We start from the raw sequence: 14,486 nt of genomic DNA on the forward strand, positions 1-14,486 counted from the left end.
GTGTCTCCAGTCTTTGGCGTTCTGTGGTGCATCTTTGCTCCCCCAAACGTAAATGATCTCCTGCTTTAATTCACCTCTTCCCCAAGGGAAACATCACTCTTCCTGGGGATGAGTATTGGGGGGGTTTCTAGCATAGAGGAGCTTTTCTTCTTCCAGACGCCCTGCCCCTAAAAGAGCCTGAATCTTTTTCTGGGTATTCTTTCCTCTACCCCAAAGAGCTGACTGCTTTACACTTTATAACATAGAAACATGACGGCAGATAAGGGCCAAGTGGCCCATCCAGTCTGCCTATCTTCAGGAACCACTAACTCCTCCTTTCCCTAAGAGATCCAACGTGTCTGTCCCATGCTTTCTTAAATTCAGACTCTACAGCCTCCATGGGAGGCCATTCCACGTGTCTTCCACCCTTTCCATGAAAGAGTATTTTATTAGATTACTCCTGAGCCTATTTCCTCTTAACTTCATTCTATGCAATCTTATTCTAGAGTTTTCCTTCATTTGAAAAAGCCTCATCTCCTGTACATTAATGCCACAGAAGTATTTAAACATCTCTATCATATTCCCTCTCACCTGCCTTTCTTCCAGACTACACATGTTTGTTTGTTTATTTATTTGCTGCATTTGTATCCCACATTTTCCCACCTATTTGCAGGCTCAATGTGGCTTACATTATATAGCAATGGCATCACCATTAACAGAGTAAGAGGTTCAGCATATTGTTACAATTAATGTACAAGAATAACAGGTTGGTAGGGTAAATATAATGATAATGCATAACATACAAATGAGAGTAGGAAAAAAATGTAATGTTCAATAACAATAATATGATAAAATAATCAAATCAGAAGGGATCAATATTGGTTGGTTCTGGTATAGATTAGAAAACAAGTCATTAAGGAGGATTCTTTTTGTAAGTCTCTTTGAACAGGTACGTCTTCAGTAACTTCCGGAAGGTTGTCAAGTCGTGTGTAGTTTTTATAGTATTTGGCAGTTTATTCCATAATTGTGTGCAGAGGTAGGCGAAGCTAGATGCATGTATTGATTTGTATTTAAGACCTCTGCAATTGGGGTAGTGGAGGTTTAGGAAAGTACGTGATTAACTTTTGGTATTTCGTGTTGGTACGTCAATTAGGTCTGACATATATGATGGGGCCTCTCCATGAATGATTTTATGAGTTAAGGTGCAGATTTTGAATGCAATTCAATCTTTTAGTGGGAGCCAATGTAATTTTTCTCTAAGAGGTTTGGCGCTTTCATATTTCGTCTTTCCGAATATGAGTCTGGCTGCGGTGTTCTGGGCAGTCTGGAGTTTCTTAATGGTTTGCACTTTGCATCCTGCGTAAATGGAATTGCAATAATCCAGATGGCTCAGTACCAATGATTGCACCAGCTTGTGGAATATCTCCCTTGGGAAAAAAGGTTTCACTCTTTTAAGCTTCCGCATTGCATAAAACATTTTCTTTGTAACATTTTTCACATGGCAATCAAGGGTAAGATTTTGGTCAATAGTAACACCCAGGAGTTTCAGGATATCCGCAACAGGAAGAGTGAGGCTTGGTGTATTTATATTGGTGTAACTGGTCTTGTTATACTGCGATGAAAGGATAAGACATTGCATCTTTTCTGCATTAAGCTTAAGCTGGAATGCATCTGCCCATGAGTTCATTATTTGGAAGCTGTTATTAATTTTGTCTGCAAATGTTGAGGTCTATAAGCCTGTCCTTATCCCCCTGGATTCTATAAAGCGTGACCAAAATTCCATGCAAAAATCAGGTTGTATTCTGGATTTGTGTGTGCAATTTAATTAGTTATCAAGCCAATTAGCGTTGATAATTACCACTTAAGAAGCAATTATTGATACTAATTGGCATTAATTAGAATTTATGTGCACAATCTGCTAGGTATATTTTGTGAAGTGGTGTGCGTAAATTCTAATGTGAACTGCCAAAATGGGACACGGCCAACATGGGCGTTCTGAAAATCTACACACATGGTTATAGAATACACCTGTTCTGTGCCAAACTTGGCAAAAATGGATGCACCTAGGCGCAGGCGTGGCTGCTAGGCAAATTCTATAAACTGGCTAGGGGTACTCTATAAACTGCGTAGAAATCTAGTCATGGCTTATTGAACATGCCTAGGCAGAAATATTTTCGGCGCCAATTTTTCTGGTGCCATGTATACAATCTAGTCCTATATGCTTTGTGACAGAGACCACTGACCAATTTGTAGTCACCCTCAGGACTGATTCCATCCTGTTTTATATCTTTTTGTAGGTGCAAACTCCAGAATTGCACACGGTGTTCTAAATGGGGCCTCACCAGAGACTTCTACAAGGGTACTGTTTCTAAAGCAAACCCAGAATCTGGAGGACAAGTAATGCAATATGCATAATTTTAGGTTATAGCAACAAATTATGCCCTCTTTCCTTTACAACATGCCTAAAGTATATCCCATTAAACAGGTACCTCATGAAAAAGTGAAAGAGTTAAAAATGGAAGAAAAAAAAAACCTCAATACTGTCCAGGTGTTATAGACCCTATGGAGATGGAGGTGTTATCGTTGGCACAAAAAACCTTCCGTACTTTACTGTTATCGTTTATTATTTAATAGTCCACAAAACATAAATGCTTCAAAATACTGCTGAAGGACTTTTTTTGATTATCACAGTATTTTGAAGCATTTACATTTTGTGGACTATTAAATAATAAACAATAACAGTAAAGTACGGAAGGTTTTTTTGTGCCAATGATAACACCTCCAGCTCCATAGGGTCCATAACACCTGGACAGTATTAAGTTTTTTTTTCCTTCCATTTTTAACTCTTTCACTTTTTCATGAGGTACCTGTTTAATGGGATATACTTTAGGCAGGTTGTAAACGAAAGAGGGTATAATTTGTTGCTATATCGGTTTCATCCTTTCCTATCACTCTATGATCTGCTGTAGTTAATTTTAGGTTATGTCATAAATTATTTCTGGGAGGAAATATAGCAAATTGTTGAATGCATTATTTCACTTTAAAATATGTAGGGGAAGCTATTTATTGAAGGGGGGGGGGGGGTCCACAGGTGCTTATCTCCTATATCTAAAGGGTTCAGTGAGTTTGTGCAAATAGTTTTATTGTAAGCCAGATTCTGTGTTTTAGTGCATTGGATTCAAGAGGCACCATCTGCTCCATCCTTATGTTAGAGTAGTTGAAAAATGGAAAGACTGGATGTTAAGTATGAATGTTGGAAAGCATCAACAGATTATTAATGTGCAGGGGAGAGTTTTTACAATGTACTCCCAGCTAACTTCAAGCTGCACCCAAAGATAACTAACTACTCTGTGAAATGGCAATGACAGGAGCCTGAGAATCTAATTCTCATCCCAGGAGAGGGGAACCAAAGAAGGATGTGTGGAAAAGGTGGATTTGATAAACATTTGGCTATGGACAAACTGGAAAACCATTGTGGGCTATTTTACTTGATTATGCTGGTATCTTCAGCACTGAGCTATTATAACTTGTTATGATTGGGGTCAGAACCCCTCTCAAACTTACCTCTTTCCTGGGGGTCAGCTTCTTAGCTGGCTTCTGTTTCTTTTCTCTGTCCTTTCTGAGCTGGCTCTGTCTCTCTGTGCTGGCAGCTTCCAGCAGCATGGGGTTAATTGTTTTACTCTACTACAGCTGTGTGGGTGGACTGAATTAGCTCTACCTCTCTTTGGGTGTACTGGCTTCAGGTGCTTCATGGTGTTGCATTGGTGTGGGTTGGGCCTCTCTGGGTCAGTGTGCTTTTGCCTAGGTCTAGGGAGTGTGACATCATCAGGGAGGGCCTTGATAAGGAAGTGGTGTTGTTTCCTTCAGAGCCTTTGCAACGATGGTGTTTGCTTTAGGTAGGGTGTGTTGGAATTTATTGTATTTTACATGCATTGCCTGTCACCTATTATTTCTCTGTGATTACTCTGTGACTTCTGATGTGAATTACTTAGAGAGGTCACACTGCTATGCAACTTCCTGGTGGGGGTTAGACACAGCACATGCAGCACATGGAGCACATGGAGCTCATGATCTCTCCTAACCTGAGAGGATCTATGGTGGTGTGAGCATCCATTACCATCTAAGCACATGGAAGGAGCTGATAATACAAATGTATAGTAATATGTATATATAAGCCTGTCTGATTATAATCTAACTACAAACTGTGAGTAAACAGATGTTTTGTTACTTCAACTTTAAAGTGACTCAGCAGTGAATTATTCAGGGGTGAATGAGAGAGAGATGAAGAAAGAAATTAACATTTCTAAAGCTGAAGCTGTGTGTACTAAAATCTGCTAATTATTTACTACAAATAATCCAACAAAAGGGTTATGGGCCCAGGGCCAGGAATTGAAAAAGAAGAGAAATATTACCAGGCAGAAAAAAAAGGCCACATTTTTCTCTTAAGTTTTAAAGGAAAGATTCAGTCTGTCTCTCTCTCCCCCCCACACAGCAGACAGAAGGCTAAGAAAATGGCTGAGGGAGGAAATTCACCATTGTTCTATTCTCTCAAGGTGCCTAGATTAACTGAGTTTAATTATCAGCTGTGGGAACTAAGATTCATATGTCTCCTTCGAGCAAAAGGATTAAATATATGCTTAGACCAAGACAGAACAGCTGAAAATATGGCTGAATGGGACAATGCAAACTATTATGTGAAGTGCATGCTTTTGGAAGCTCTCTCAGAGAAACAAGCCATATTAGTGGAGGGAAAAGATACACCAAAGGACATTTTATATAAACTGAGAACAATGTATGCAACTACATATGCAAAGCAGCAACCAATTTGGTTGGCAGAGTTGAATGAAACCAAATTAAGGGATAAAAGTAAATGTAATGATCACATTATGTATCTTATGTCTTCATTTCAAAAGTTAGAACTTTCTGGAATTCCCATGTGTGATGCATTGAAAAGAGCATTTCTTTTTACCTCACTATCAAAGAAGTTTGATGTTTTTAGGTCTGTAAATGAGGCCATTGAAGGGCAATCTTTTGAACAGGCAACATCAAAACTAAGGCAGGAATGCATAATAAATGATTCTGAGGAGATGTGTTCTCAAAGCAAGTCAGAGAGAAATGAAACAAATTTCTTGGCAAAGAACAGAGGAAGGCGGAGCTATGGGAAAACTCCACCCAAGGGCAAGCTGATTTGCTACTCATGTGGAAAGGAGGGACATGTATCTAAATGGTGTAAGGAAACACAAAACACTCCCTCTAGCTCACCTAAGCCAATGGAACTAAAGAATTCTCAAACCAGGAAATGTATGAAGGACAAAGATAAACACAAGGGCTTTCTAATGGCAGAAAAATCTTTGACTATGGTAAATAATAATTCAAATGAAAGTACTTGGATTTTGGATTCGGGGAGCACATGCCATTTAACCAATTGTAAGAATTTCTTTCAGGAAATGTGTCAAGAAGAAGGTATTCTTAAAACTGCAAACGCAGGGACTGCTAAGATCCAAGCAAGAGGCATTGGATTCTTAAAATGCAAAGTGTCTAATGAAGTTAAAGAAATTCCTGTAAGTGATGTCTTGTATATTCCCCAAGCAGTTTGCAATATGCTTAGTGTATCTACATTAGATAAGAAGGGATTTGTGATTCATTTTGAAAACAGTAAGTGCACAATCTCTAAAAATGATGAAGTGTATGCTGAAGCTTTTATGCATAATGATGTCTATAAACTGAGCATTTCAGGTGAAGCCTCACATCTGGCGCAAGTAAGGAAGAATGATGGTAAATGTAGTCTGGAAATCTGGCACCGCCGCCTGGGACATCGTGATTCTAAGGTGATCCAGGATCTTTACAGTAAGCAACTAGCCACCGGCATTCAGATAAGTGCAGATGCTGGTAAAATGGAGAAATGCATAGACTGTGTTACTCAAAAAGGCGTGAGACCCTCATTTCCTGCATACACAGGAAATAGGAGTAATAAAGTGCTGGACTTAATACACAGTGACTTATGTGGACCGTTTAATATCCCATCATTGGGAAATAACAGATTTGTGCTAATATTCTTGGATGATTTCTCTAGATATTGTGTGGCCTATTTGCTGAAAGAGAAAAGTCAAGTCACAGACATGCTGAAGAAATACGTAGCCATGGTGAGCAATAAATTTGAAAGAAAACCAAAGGTTCTTCAGACCGACAATGGTGGTGAGTTCACTTCACAAAGCATGCGCACATTTCTAGAACAAGAAGGCATTCAGCATATCACAACAGTAGCTTATACACCAGAGCAAAATTCTGTTGCAGAGAGAAAATTTAGGTCACTTGTGGAAATGACCAGATGTATGCTGTCAGATAGCAATCTCCCTAAAAGACTATGGGGGGAAGCCATTCTCACAGCAGTGTACCTACAAAACAGAATGCCAACTAAAGGCGCTGAGCGCACACCACATGAGACATGGCATGGTAGGAAGCCAAACCTGTCACACATAAGAACATTTGGAAGTACAGCATATGCTCATGTACCAAAGCAAAGAAGGCATAAGCTGGATTCCACAACACAAAGGGGCATTTTAGTTGGCTATGCTCCAGGACACAAAGGATATAGAATTTTGAATCTGAAAACTGGCATTGTTGGCATAAGACATGTTACATATTTTGATGAAAACAAAAGGGTTGATAAAGGCTGGATTATCCCAGATGAGCCTTATCATCCAGAATATGAAACTAGAACCATAATAGACATGCCAGTGTATATAAATGCCATACCAAGGCAGATGTCTGAAAGCAACTCACCTGTATCTAACGAGGAACAGGCAGAGGAAGCAGACACAGAAAGGATCATTGAAGAAGACAGTACAGTTGGAGAAGGGGAATCAATTGGAGAAGGACTCTCAGATTTAGAGGATGCAGAAAGGTCAGACCAACCTGTTGTCAGACGCTCATTCAGGGAAAACAAAGGTGTTCCACCCCTAAGACTGTCTTACCTAACAAAGTCAGCAGAAGCTCAAGAGCCCTTAACATGGGATGAGATTGAGAAAATGCCAGCAGAAGAAGCTGCTGAATGGCATAAAGCTGCACAAGAAGAAATTGATGCATTGGATAAAAATAATACTTGGATTCTTACAAAATTACCTCCTGGCAAGAAAGCTATAGGATGCAAATGGGTATTCAAGTTAAAAAGGAATGCACAAGGAAAAGTGGAAAGGTATAAGCCAGATTAGTGGCAAATGGATATCTTCAAAAATATGGAGAAGATTTTGATGAAGTGTTTGCACCTGTAGTGAAACACACGACAATCAGAACACTTCTGAGCATTGCAGTCTCAAAAGGCATGCAAGTCAAACACATTGATGTGAAAACAGCGTTTCTTCATGGAGAAATAACTGAAGATTTGTACATGGAACAACCAACAGGTTTCATAAATACAAAACAAAGACAGCTAGTGTGTAAATTAAACAAAGGTCTTTATGGATTAAAGCAAAGTGCAAAATGTTGGAATGAAAAATTGCATGAAATATTGACAAATTTAGGATTTAAACAAGGTGAAGCAGATAAATGCTTGTACACTAGGTGCACAAATGGACAATATGCATACATTTTAGCTTTTGTTGATGATCTGCTCATTGCAAGCAAAAGTGAGCAAGAGTACAAGGACATTGTAAAGTGTTTAAACCTCAATGTTGAGATAAAAGAACTTGGTAATGTGTCATACTATCTTGGTATAGAAATTGAGAAACAAAATGATGGTTCTTATCTTCTAAGCCAGAAGCAGAAAATAAATGAGCTTATTGAAAGTTTAGGTATGCAAGATGCCCAAGTTGTAAGCACTCCCATGATCACTGATTTTCTGAAGGATGAAACAGTAAGAGAACCTTTACCAGATAACATCCAATATAGATCAGCCATAGGTAAGCTTTTATATCTAGCTACCACATACAGGGCTGATATAGCAAATGCAGTAGGAATTTTGAGCAGAAGGGTCAGCTCACCTACCAAATCAGATTGGACTGCAGTTAAAAGGATGGTAAGGTATTTAAAAGGTACCATTGATTGTAAATTAAAGATTTCAGCCAATAGTAATCCAAAACTAATATGTTACTGTGATTCAGATTGGGCAGGGGATCATTCTGATTATAAATCCACAAGTGGATATGTGTTTATGTATGGAAATGTACAAATTTCATGGGCCAGTCATAAACAAAGTATTGTGAGTCTGTCTTCTACAGAAGCTGAATACGTGGCCGTATCGGAAGCGTGCAGAGAACTGATGTGGATTGAAAAACTTATGCTGGATTTCGGAATAGCTGAAAAGAGACCAATCCAGTTAATGGAAGATAATCAGAGCTGCATCCGACTGTCACAGAATGACAAGGTTCAGTCACGCACCAAGCACATCGCAACGAAATACCACAACGTGCGAGAGTTGGCAAAAGAAGGGGTCATCAGTCTACACTATTGTCACACCAGTGAGATGACAGCTGACATCATGACCAAACCGTTACCCAGAGAACATTTTGTGAATCTGCGTATAAAGCTTGGACTTTGTATGAATAAATAATTGCATGACAGTTATGCATGAGAAGGGGTTTGTTGGAATTTATTGTATTTTACATGCATTGCCTGTCACCTATTATTTCTCTGTGATTACTCTGTGACCTCTGATGTGAATTACTTAGAGAGGTCACACTGCTATGCAACTTCCTGGTGGGGGTTAGACACAGCACATGCAGCACATGGAGCACATGGAGCTCATGATCTCTCCTAACCTGAGAGGATCTATGGTGGTGTGAGCATCCATTACCATCTAAGCACATGGAAGGAGCTGATAATACAAATGTATAGTAATATGTATATATAAGCCTGTCTGATTATAATCTAACTACAAACTGTGAGTAAACAGATGTTTTGTTACTTCAACTTTAAAGTGACTCAGCAGTGAATTATTCAGGGGTGAATGAGAGAGAGATGAAGAAAGAAATTAACATTTCTAAAGCTGAAGCTGTGTGTACTAAAATCTGCTAATTATTTACTACAAATAATCCAACAGGGTGGTGCAGTGTGCACTTCTGACTTTGTGTCTAGTTTCCCTGCTTGCTTTTGCTAAGGGCCAGGTTAGTGTTAGTGCAGTGTGCACTGGTGACTGTGTGTTTAGCTTTCCTGCTTTTCCCTTATGGTTCCCCTGCTTTTCCCTCTTGGTTTTGGAAGCATTGCTGTGTGTAGGGCTTTGGAAGCTCTGTTGTTGATAGAAGTACTTCAGGGTTTGGTGTTGTTAGGAACACTGCAGAGTTTGCTGTTAGAAGTACTTCTGGGTTTGTGCTATTGGGAGCATTGCAGTCTTTGCTGTTGGTGTTTGGTGATTTAGAATCACTTTTGGCTTATGTGTTAGCTTCCCTGCTTTTTCCTTGTGGCTCCCCTGTCTTCCCTTCTAGTGCTAGGAGCTCTTCTGGTTGCTTGCCAGAGTAGTGCTTAGGAAGCACCTTGTTAGTTTTGTTTCTAGCTTGCTAGAGCAGTGTTTAGGTAGCTTGTTAGTTTTGTGTTTAGCTTGTTAGTGTGGAGCTCTGCTTGTAGCTTGATGCTTAGTAGCACCTGTGTTAGCTTTGTGTTTAGTTCCCTGCTCTGTTAGTTTAGGGCTTAGGAAGTCCCTTTCTTGAGCAGGGCTTAGGAGCTCCTGTTTAGTATAGGGCTTAGGAAGTCCTTTTGTCAGTTTACTGTTAGGAACACTCCTGCTGGTTTAGGGCTTGGGAGCACGTAGATCAGTTTAGGTTTAGGAGCACTTCTGTTTCCAGTCCTGGTCCCTGTGTCATCCGGTATCCAGTAAGTCCTGCCGGCTACTCGAACCCAGGAGCTCAACTCCTGGGGGGCTTAGTAGCTAAGTGCAGGTGAAGCTGTGTGGACCAGTCCGGTGTGCTCCAGTCCGGTGTTCCAGTCCTGTGTCCTCCAGTCTGGGGGATTCCAGTCCAGTGTTCCAGTCCGGGGGATTCCAATCCTGTGTCCTCCAGTCCAGGGAATTCCAGTCCAGTGTTCCAGTCCGTGTGTTCCGGCTCGCTGGGCGGTGCCTGCAATCCCTGCCGGTGTCAGTGTGCTTGCCCAGCGTTGGTTGGTGGGTTTTGCCTGCTGCTGTCGCTCCTCGTCAGCAGCCCAAGGGCTCACGTTTGCTCCAGAGCCCAGCCCCGCGGGCTCTGAACCTGAGAACCTGACATAACTGTTATATGTGATTACAAAGACAAAAATGTCAGGAAGTATTTTTTCACGGAGAGAGTGGTGGATGCTTGAAATGCTCTCCCACGGGAGGTGGTGGAGAAGAAAATGGTAACGGAATTCAAACATGCATGGGATAAACATAAAGGAATCCTGTTCCGAGGGAATGGATCCCCAGAAGCTTAGCCGAGATTGGGTGGCAGAGCCGGTGGTGGGAGGGGGGGCTGGTTGGGAGGCGGGGATAGTGCTAGGCAGACTTATACGGTCTGTGCCAGAGCCGGTGGTTGGGAGGCAGGGATAGTGCTGGTCAGACTTATACAGTCTGTGCCCTGAAAATGACAGATACAAATCAAGATAAGGTATACACAAAAAGTAGCACATATGAGTTTATCTTGTTGGGCAGACTGGATGGACCGTGCAGGTCTTTTTCTGCCGTCATCTTCTATGTTACTATGTAAAGACATATTTGATAACAGTAGTAAAATAAATAAAACACCCAAGGGAAACAGTAGATTCCAAAAAGGTTTTCACTTTGGGCCAAATTCTATAAATGGAGTCTTAAAAATCGGCGCCAAAAAACCATGTGCTTTGTGCGATTCTATAAACTATGCCTAAAGTTAGGCGTAGTTTATAGAATATGCTTAGCAGTCATTCTAGTGATTAAAATTTAGGTGCACCCATTTAGGCCACCTAAAACCAGGCCTAAATACCTGCGCCTAACTTAGGCGCAGATCAGGTGTATTCCATAATAGTGCACATAGGAGCCCTTTTACTAAGACGCACCCAAAAGTGGCCTGCGCTGGTGTAGGTGTGTGTTTTGGACGCAAGCTAGTCAATTTCTTGAGCGTGCCTGGAAAAAAGGGGATTTTTTAATGTGCTAGAAAATGGACATGCGGCAACATGAAAGCCAGCACACGTCCATTTTTGGCCTGAGACCTTAACACCACCACGTCTTCAACTGCCCCATCACAGAAACGTCCAAATTTTGGATGTCCTTAACTGCCCTCGCTGGTAGGTTTGCTGTAGGGGGGAATGGGGGCCTGCCAGCATGCAAATGCATGCTGGACAGGACTCACCATTCCTCCCCAATGATCTGCAAACCCTAATGCCATCTCAGAGCTGGAGTAGGGTTTGTAGCGGCCAGAGACCCAATCTTTGGCGCACTGGATGCTGATCATTGGGGATGAATGCGTTAAGCGCTGATTAGCATGCGTTTGCAAGCTACTTGTGCTAAGATCCCTGTGCTAAGAGCCCTCAAATGCGTTGTTTCACGCACTCGAGGGCTCTGATCATGGGGCGGTAGCAAACGCCAGCGCTAGTATGGCGCTAAAAGCCTTAGCACCGGCGTTTGCTTTTGATCATCTGCCTGCAAGGGAGCAGCAGCAAGAGGCATGGGAAGTACAGCAGCGCAAGGAGAGCTCAGTGGCAGTGCTAGCTCTGGCATTTTTCGGTAATGAGATCCAAGCTGGATTCTTTTGCTGAGTCATAGCAGCAAACAGCCCTTATTATGAATTTTCTTGGGCACATCACAACTGAAATCATAAGACATGCTGCATGCTGCTGCATCCCAGCAAAGGAACACAGCTCGAATCTAATTACAGAAAAATGCCAGGGCTAGCACTGTCACTCCTGCTTGCTATATTGGAGAGAGGAGCATTGGAATGCTAAACAAAGCCCTCAGAGTTTTAAACCAGGGTTGGCTGAACAAAGCCCCCAGGTAAATAAAACATTAAGTACCTCCATAGAAATGGGGGGGGGGGGGAGAGCAACATCTAGAAAACTGGGTATACCAATGCCCTAGTATGGGAAATAAGGTTCTGGATCTACAGGCTGTAATGGAAGAGACCAACTAGAATGTAATAGCAATCATGAAGACGTGGTTCACAGAGAAAATATTTCTTCACTCAACGTGTAATTAAACTCTGGAATTCATTGCCAGAGAATTTGGTAAAAGCAGTTAGTTTAGCAGGGTTTTAAAAAAGGTTTGGATAATTTCCTAATTGAAAAGTCCATAAGCCATTATTAAGATAGACTTGGGAAAATCCACTGCTTATTTCTAGGATAAGCAACATACAATATGTTTTACTGTTTTGGGATCTTGCCAGGTACTTGTGACCTGGATTGGCCACAAATGCTGGAAGAGGAAGAGCTAGGTGCTAAACCTGCAACCTTGATAGTAACTTTTGTATTTTCCCTTTTTATATATTTTTTTAATTTTTTTATTTTAACTTTTGTATTTTGTAACCTCCCTGAGCCCATACGCCAGGCCCCTTCCCATCTTCAAATCCCTGCTAAAAGCCCATTTCTTCAATGTCGGCTTCGGCACCTAACCACTATTCAAGATATCCAGACTACCCTAACTTGTCATTTCGTCCTTTAGATTGTAAGCTCCTTTGAGCAGGAACTGCCCCCCTTTTTTTTGTTAAATTGTACAGTGCTGCGTAACCCTAGTAGCGCTATAGAAATGTCAAGTAGTAGTAGTAGTAGTAGTATTACAACCTGACCGAGACTGGATATTAAAGCACTTTTTTTGGCATAGAGAAGAACTCTTTATGAACTATAAGGTCAGAGTGTTTCCAGATATTGCTAGAGTAACCCAAAAGCGGCATCAACTTTTTCTTAAACTTCGCCCTCGGGTTCTTCAAATGGGTGGTTTGTTTTGGTTGAATTTCCCCTGCAAATGTGTACTGAAAGTAAATTCGGTTAAATATGTTTTTTATGATCCAACGCATTTAATTTCCGTTTTAGACTCGAAGTCTGTAATAACTCCAATTATGCAGTCAGTAGTAATATCTTCATCTATTCTGTAATTAATATAAGTTGTCCGAGTTTCTCTTCTTTTAGCTTAACCTTGGTTAGTGGAACCTATATTTCCTAGAATTGTACCTTGTTCTCCCTCTAAATTTGTGGACTAGAGGACGGAGAGATGATATATTACCTGTTATAAATTTGTTTAATATGTTGTTTAATATTACCAATCTTTTCTGTATCAAGAATATTCTTGATTTAATTTGTGAATGCTTAAAAAATAAAATAAAAGATTGGGGAAATGCCACAAGATGGGAACATCGGGGGGAAGAAGAAAATCAGTGGGCATAACTGAAATGATATATTTTAAGGTCAACAAACCTTATTGTAAGAAAGTAAATAAAATAAAAAAATAAGAGACGAAGGAGGGCACTATCCAGCTTATAATCGAACGAGAAAAACGCCCAAGTTCCGACCTAAATCGGGAGATGGGCGTTTATCTCACAAAAACGAATAAAGCGGTATAATCGAAAGCCGATTTTGGACGTTTTCAACTGCACTCCGTCGCGGATGCGGACAAAGTTGATGGGGGCGTGTCAGAGGTGTGGCGAAGGCGGAACTGGGGCGTGGTTATCTGCCGAACAGAGATGGGCGCATTTCACAGATAATGGGACAAAAGTATGCGTTTTTAGCTAGAATTTAGGGCACTTTTCCTGGACCCTGTTTTTTCACGAATAAGGCCCCAAAAAGTGCCCTAAATGACCAGATGACCACTGGAGGGAATCGGGGATGACCTTCCCTGACTCCCCCAGTGGTCATAAACCCCCTCCCACCTCAAAAAATGATGTTTCACAACTTTTTATTTTGACCCTCAAATGTCATACCCACCTCCCTGGCAGCAGTATGCAGGTCCCTGGAGCAGTTGTTAGGGGGTGCAGTGGACTTCAGGCAGGTGGACCCAGGCCCATCCCCCCCTACCTGTTACAATTGTGCTGCTTAATGCTTAGTCGTCCAACCCCCCCCCCGAACCCACTGTACCCACATGTAGGTGCCCCCCTTCACTCCTTAGGGCTATAGTAATGGTGTAGACTTGTGGGCAGTGGGTTTTGAGGGGGATTTGGGGGGCTCTACACACAAGGGAAGGGTGCTATGCACCTGGGAGCTCTTTTACCTTTTGTTCTGTTTTTGTAAAAGTGCCCCCTAGGGTGCCTGGTTGGTGTCCTGGCATGTTAGGGGGACCAGTGCACTACGACTCCTGGCCCCTCCCACGAACAAATGCCTTGGATTTATTCGTTTTTGAGCTGGGCGATTTCATTGTCCATTATCGCTGAAAAGCAAAAACGCCCAGCTCACAACTTGGCGAATAAAACATGGACGTCTAATTTTTTCGAAAATACGCTTGGGTCCGCCCCTTCACGGACCCGTTCTCGGAGATAAACGCCCATGGAGATAGGCGTTTCTGTTCGATTATGCCCCTCCACGAGTCTCAAAAAGAATAAAATAGCTGAAAAGGTAAGGAAAAAGAGGTTAGTTTTCATAAACTACAGGAGATTGCAGAAAGAGGAAAACAG

At 41.5% G+C, this 14,486-nt stretch overlaps 1 protein-coding gene across 2 annotated transcripts in view; it reads left to right on the forward strand.

The window, feature by feature from the left end:
- The window catches only part of CHST8 (carbohydrate sulfotransferase 8), a 709,560-nt gene that overhangs the window by 348,388 nt on the left and 346,686 nt on the right, over positions 1–14,486 (forward strand). The window lies entirely within an intron of this gene.

This window comes from Microcaecilia unicolor, chromosome 5, assembly GCF_901765095.1.
Source record: "Microcaecilia unicolor chromosome 5, aMicUni1.1, whole genome shotgun sequence".
Classification (NCBI taxonomy): Eukaryota; Metazoa; Chordata; class Amphibia; order Gymnophiona; family Siphonopidae; genus Microcaecilia; species Microcaecilia unicolor.